The following is a 7,517-nucleotide window of genomic DNA, read 5'->3' as shown; positions in this document are numbered from 1 at the left end:
CGAATAGAACTATAATTACAAACTTAACGTTACATATTTAGACACACGTGCATATCTGTATTTTAAAATAAGATTATTTTACATAAATGTAAAACTAGGACTTATTCATTAAATATTGTGTATAATGGCACATTAGGTAGATGAACGCTTTATTTGTAATTATCCTACTTCATAAAGTTTACTATTGCTTATTGATCTGATATTGTCTCGTCGTAAGATCGCTCGTGTGCAGCCAACATAAACTTCAAGAGTAACACCGCGGATGGAGCAAACATCTCTATCTTCTCATCTTGGCTTTCACCGTGCAAACAGCCGCCTCAGTTATGTTCTTTATGTTTGTTGTATGATGATGCGATCTCACTCCCGTCTCCTGTCAGATTGAAGTGACTTCCTCACGGTAAAACAGGCGGAGTTGTGTGACGTTACATCCAGGTAGGCGTATTAAGGGCGGGGTTTTCTGAAGCGCTGTGGCGCTATTGGCTTGACAATGCAAACGTGTCGTGATTTTGGCTATACACAGCTGGAGGTCTGAGGCTATTGGCTCTATGAGGCCCGTTTGAAGCCCTGGCTCGCACTTTTGCCCGAGTGCAAAAGCAGCTAATGATGTCACTCGCTAGCTGGTCTGTGCGGCGCTGCATGTAGTTAAGAACAAGGGGGCCCCCTAATGGTGTGGGGCCCTACGCAGCTCGCATAGCCTGCATATAGGGCGGATTGGCTCTGTGTAAGGCAATATAAAATGGGTACATGGAAAATCGGTTTTGTTCAAATTATCTAAGTGGAAAACTCTCCTTTAAAGGCCAATTCACATGCGTTTGTTGGAGTCTATTGGGTCAGTGTGAAACCCCTGTTGGCAGTTGTTGGATCAAAGTATACAAGACTTTAGAATGTTGGGGTTTGTTGGAGTTGGTTGTTGTTGGACAAGTGTGAATTGGGCTTATGGTCTGCAACAAAATAAAAGAATCATATTTAGAAATGATCCAGTTTTAGCATTTTTGTTTTATTTTTATAATTGAGGAAAGTTACACAGTTAATGCCCCACTTATAGTTGGATAGTTTTACTCTGTGTGACCACATTTCTCTTGCACAGTTTTAATAAAAAAGTAACCCTTATTTGCATAATCTATAGAGTAAAGGCAGGCTTTTTTGTGCTCTATAAAACTGTGACTGTATGTGATTAGAATATCCATACTAACTATGATTTTATTTTGTAAAGCAAAATCATCTTTGTCTTTTGACCATGCATCAATGGTAAGCTTATTTATTCAGCTGTCAGATAATGTATACATCTTCAGTTTAAAGAAATTGACCCATACACTCTCAGAAAAAGGCACAAAAGTTGTCACTAGGATGTAGGGTTGCCAACCTATTCACTCTAAAATACGGGACTAAAGATGGCTTGCTGCAGAAGTGTGGATATGGTTTCCAACATGTACCATTTTGGTAACCAGTATGTACCTCTAAGATACCAATGTGTAGTTTTTGAAAAGTTATATACCGCTCACCAGTGACAGCTTTTATGCCTTTTTTCTGAGAGAGTGCCCAGGGTCACAATTTTTTGTTTGTTTGTGTGTTTGTTTTTTGCAACATAAACAAAGGGAATTTTATTGGAGTGATTGTAAATTAGGGCCGAGGCCAGACTCAAATCAGTACAAATCAGGCAACAAGATTAGTGGCTACATTTGATATAACAAGAAAAACATCTACAATTCATCTTAGTGGCTTAGACATTCATATCTGCATTCATCAATTATGCATGAGCTTCAAATACCTTCATTTAAGTGTAATAATCAGGGCCGCCTTAACCTAATGTGAGGCCCTGGGGCTGAGAGGTTTTGTAGGCCCCCCATACCCTCGATTTATAGTCTCATTTTTTAAGTGTAATATCTAGGTAATCTACATTACAAAATGCATTAGTTTCTTTCGAGACATACAACAGTGAGTTTTCCCTCTTTGACCCAGAAAACACCATAATATCATTCTTAACATATCACTGAGCCTACTTGAGCATAAACACAAGACACTTTATTTAACAACCACACACAGCAACTTGTGGTGATAATAAAACCGAAATGTGTGAAAGTATATATGTTTATAAGCTTTATGTTTATATAGTTTTTGGAATATACTAATTTGCAGAAAATTCATTGCCATTCACTAACCAAATGCTCAGCACAGTTTTAAAAATATAATAAGTTAAAGATATTTATTTTGTAGGCTATTGAAGATATAGTATGCATTGTATTTAGTATGCATACCTGTATATAAACGAACAAGCATGAATATGCACAAAACAGACAGGGAACATACCTGTATAAGATCTTTAAATAAGGAGATTATAAATATGAATGGTGCTATCAGGGGATGATCATTTGAGATGGTCTTGTCGCTCTTTACTTTCTAAGACTTGCACCTTTACTGTTGTGTCTCTATGTCATTTTTCTAATCTAAACCAACAGATGTGTGTACTGTGAGCTAACGTCGCGTCAAACTACATCGCTCCAGCTGCGCACGCGTCACTGATATAAACGCGAGTAAACTTAAACTTTAAAACAACTAACAGCATTATGTGCGGGAACTCTTTTCTTTATTTGGCGGCAGAGTTTCTTGCGCACGCTTGGAGAGACTTCTGCATGCCAGAGACTCAGCTGCACGTCACAAGCACAGAGAAAGCGAGCACGCGCGCGAAAGAGAGAGAGAGCGAGCACGCGCGCGAAAGAAAGAGAGAAAGACCTGCACCTGTGTTAACCTCACTGGTGCTTATTATGAAATTTCATAAATTACTCTTTCATTTGTTGGTGGATTATTTCCCGTTTCTCTGTCACACTCAGTCTAACGTGCAGGAATGTCAAGTTGACAACGCGCACTTAATTACATTACGCGGAATAGAAAAATCTGACTGTTACGTCTCACATTTTATTTCACGGTAAGTTACAACGGACCAATCAGCAGACATGTAACGTGCAATTACAGTGATTGACAGAAAACCTGACAAGTTACAAAACAAAATGACATTTTCAGCTCATCATGAACGTGAACATGGGAGGCCCTTGAACTTCGGAGGCCCCTGGGCTTCAGCCCAGGTAAGCCCGTGCATTAAGGCGGCCTTGGTAATAATGCTGACTGGCATGTAAATAACTAGCTTAAGTAAAATAACAATTATAAACAGCCAAACATGCAATAGCTTAGTCGAATCAGAAATGACTGGTCATGCAAAGATCCAGAGGCGGTCTTACCATAGAGGCATAGGTAGGCGGCCGCCTTGGGCCCCCCACCAGTGGTCAAATTAGGGGGGCCCCCAACCAACCTAATAAATAGCCTACATAAATAAATAAAACCCTTATCATCACGAACACTTCAAAAGCACTGTAAATTGTATTAATATTCTTAAGAAATACGTTGAAACTTTGAACTAGTAGTTAAAATGTCCAGTTCATATTCTGTCACTAAACACTTACACCCCCTTCTTTCACAATGAAATGGACTAGTCTAAAACGGTGCGCGCTGCGGTGCGAAAGATAAACACAAAGTGACACGGGGACTGGGAAAGTACACGAACAGAGACTTAAAGACAAATATAAACGCAAAAAAGGGGCTTTGGTAAGTCAACCGGCTAGTAATAGCCCTACATTGATAAAAACTTTTTTGTGGTGAAGTAAATAATGTTACTACAGAAAAAAACTAATGTAACCCTACAGGGCTCCAGACTGCGACTATTTTTTATTAAATGTCGCACTGGCTGGACTGTGAAATTTAAATACAATTCTATTAATATAATGCGCAGGCGATTACGTCTGTGGCGCATTCAGTCACTCTTCCTGTTGTTGCCCGCTTCCCCGCCTTTCTATCACAGCTCAGGTGCATATCACCTCTCTAAATCCGTCTCTTTTGTCCACTTTCGACCGCTTCTGCCCTGATTGTTTTGAGGGGTGGTCTATGGAGACTGCGGGCGAGAGCCTCTGCTTTCGTTTTCGGGAGAAATGACGAGCTTAAAATGACGCGAACTAATATTATGTCAGAGTCCGGTGCTTGTGTTGTATGGGATTTAAATCCTGCCAGGATTCAAAACTGAAAATAAAGCTCTGAAAGGTTGAAATTTAGTGTTCGATAACTCAAAATCTTACAAAAAAAAGTTTTGCAACATTGAAAAATAAAATTTGCAAGCTTGCAAAATGTAAAAAAATTAAAATATATCTGCAAACATTATGGTATTTTTGAGATTTCCTTTTTCGGAAGCGCAACATCTTTTTTACGATGTTGCGCAAACAATTTTTCAGAGTTTCAAATTTGTCAGTGTTCTCCCAGTGTATAGTTTGTTTTCCAGGTTTGAAACCTTGTAAATGGTGATCTGAAAACTGGTGTGCAAATAGGTGAAAAAAGTTTTGAAACTCTGAAAACTGAGGTTTGAAAGGGCGAAACTTATTACATTACATTACATTTGCACTACTTTGCAGACTATTTTTTCAGAGCTAAGTTTACAACACCCACTTTGCGGAGATACGCCCACAAAGTTGCAAGCTTGCGACTCACGTGATTTGTGGCAGTGTTGTCACGCAGCTCTGCTCTGAAACTCTGACTCAGAAAATGAAGCCTCGCAACCTCACAACTTAAAAAGAGCATGGAGGGAGGGCCTTCTGCTCTTGGCCAATGCTTTGCTGTCTGCTGACGTACAGTCCAATCACAAGTCGTATTTACTGGAAAGGTGGGATTGACCGACTTCTCCGCCAATGACGAAAGCGCACAGGACACGCAAACAGGATGCACGGCTCTCTGGCCACAAATCGGCCAATTAACGCCACTAAACAAACCCATAAACCCATTTTCTTCAATTTCTTTATTAAATAATACGATTTTAAACATCTGTTTACTCTTGTATTTGTAACTGTATTGAACTGTGTACCGCTGGTTGCGGTAGCTGAACGGACTGCGTACGTGAGCCGCGAAAGCAGCGCGTTAAAGTAACTAAAGGCGTGAGCCCCGACAATACATTTCCGCTCTTTTGTATTATTATTCTAAGGTATATCCTTTCAATTTGGGAAAACTAATCTGTTGCTGATAACCAATGAATTAAAAGGAAATCCGTATTGCTTTAATATGTATGTAACAGCTGAGCTAAGCCTGCTTGCTGTACTGTGGCCAGAGGCGTCATGCCCATTCAAACTGAGGGGGCACCTGCCCCCTTGGTTTTTTTTGAGCCAATGGATTTTGCATCCAACCTCAAAATCAAATAAGCGTTCATTAATCTGTTATTTGACTTTTAATCTGTTTAATATGAACAGTATTATACATTCTGTGCTGCATCCTTGTCACTTTTCGGAGATTTTCGCCGTTTTGATAGTGTTTTGATCGTGTTACATTACTTTTATTCTGGCGGCAGCTGGCGCTGCAGTCAGCGCAGTCGCAGACGTCATCAGCATCTGGGCACGCTCAAGAGCTCTCTGCTGTTGCTGGCTTGCTGCTGCATTTGGCTATCTGAGGAATTAAAACGTGTTAGAAACGCTCACAACATTTCCAAACCCCAGTACAATAATGTGCAGTTAACCTCCTCTGTGTAGAAAATGTATGGTTTTAAATGTGACCGTCTCAACGTTATATTAGTAGAGATTTATCTTCTTGGCACAACGCCAAAGTTCGGCAGAGTTCACGCGGGCGCGGAATCTCACATGCTCACATGAGGTAAAATTTAATGCAAAAATCTGTTCCTCTAATAATTTTATCTAAACATATTTTTTAAAATCATTATTGAACATTAAAATCAATCACGTGGCTATAGCTTATGTTATTTTCGTTGTTTATATACTTTATGGATTTAAAATTACATTAATTTTATATGATAATGTAGTTGTTGTGCAAAATGCATTAATGACACATTTAAACAAGCCATTAAGACTTAAATAAAACATGCCGTTTCAGATGTAAATATGATGCAAATGTGTCATTATTACGATTGAATAGTATTTGATATTAAAGTTAGTCATCACTATTATTTTGGAGGTTTTTGCATGAAAGCAGGGGTTTTCAGATTGTTAGAAATGTAAGTGCCATGAAAAAGACTGAAAGCTCTATAATATTTCGTTTGATGTTTGTGTATGCACAAATTTCTGTGAGCTGTTGACACTGTGCCCCCTTAAAAAAAATTGGTGCATGACGCCCCTGACTGTGGCCATTGTGGATCCGTTTTTGATTGTTAATTAAACATGATTGCCCATACGATTATTTTACTTATACTGTATACCCTGCACTTGCATGCTAGCCTAGACTATTTTTATAATAGAAAAATCTACCTTATTCTTTTAACCAAAAAAGGAATGCTGAATGAATGCTTAGGTTCCCTTTTCAACAGTAGATAGATAGATAGATAGATAGATAGATAGATAGATAGATAGATAGATAGATAGATAGATAGATAGATAGATAGATAGATAGATAGATAGATAGATAATTCAAAAACAGAAAACGGCTTACCCGCGTAACATTAGTCCGTTATTAACATTAGTCTAAATGCAGTTGCTTTCCTAGCTTAAAATATTATAAACAGCAGCTAATTATTTACAATCTTTTTAATTCTACAAACTGCTTCAACTAGGTAGGTAACTATAGATTATGCCAGCCCGGCCCCCACTACAGATCCAGCCTCTTATGAAGACCTTAGATGAGCCATCACCTGCGGAGAGATGACGCCAGCCAAGACGAGATCTCAAGATGAGCGCGGATCTGGCCCATATAACTGTCATGTTAATAGACATCTTTTTAATCACACGGTAATTACTTTAAAATGCACATTAATTCTGATAACCGTAGAGTGTATTTTATGTACTGTATAACGGTGTCATCATATTTAATTAGGGAATTTCTTTTGCAAGCCTAAAACATTTAGAGATTTTAACCCTAAAACATAAGGCAATGCCTCAGTCAAAGTATAAACAGTAAGACAAATAGGACATGCCTATTTTTATTGGCTGTAAATAATTTGTTATAGCCTGTGTTTTCATTATTTTTGGTTTGTTTTTGAATTTGTTCTAATGCATCACATAAATGTACAATAAAAGCAAATGAAAAATCAAGCTTTTTATGATCAAAAAGGGAGGCATAGCATCTAAGCACAGCCACTGGAACACAAACGCTTATTATTTAAAATCTTTCTAATTCTACTACAAACTGCTTTAACTAGGTTGGTAACATTTGGTGGCGTTACATAAAATGACATCGTTACCCAAACCCAACTCTAACCCTAAGGCCAGGCGACAATGGTTTAAAAGAAAAAAGAATGAATCAGAAAAATTTTTATAAACTGGCAAATAACTGTTTATCGTTACTGATTTACTGTATTTCCATCACTCCCTAGTAAAAAAACGTTATAAACATAGTAGCCTAAGTATAGTGATCAATTCACATTACAAGCTAATATTTACCTAAAATAGCTGAAAACCTATGCAAACAGATTGACAGCCCTGCTTGGTTTGGAACTAGAACGTTACATGAATCACGTGACCGCGCGGCGGCGAGATCAAAGCGTTTCG

Source organism: Misgurnus anguillicaudatus, chromosome 14 (assembly GCF_027580225.2).
Source record: "Misgurnus anguillicaudatus chromosome 14, ASM2758022v2, whole genome shotgun sequence".
NCBI classification, from domain to species: Eukaryota; Metazoa; Chordata; class Actinopteri; order Cypriniformes; family Cobitidae; genus Misgurnus; species Misgurnus anguillicaudatus.
The sequence above is the reverse complement of the archived record's forward strand: the minus strand, read 5'-3'. Positions refer to the sequence as shown.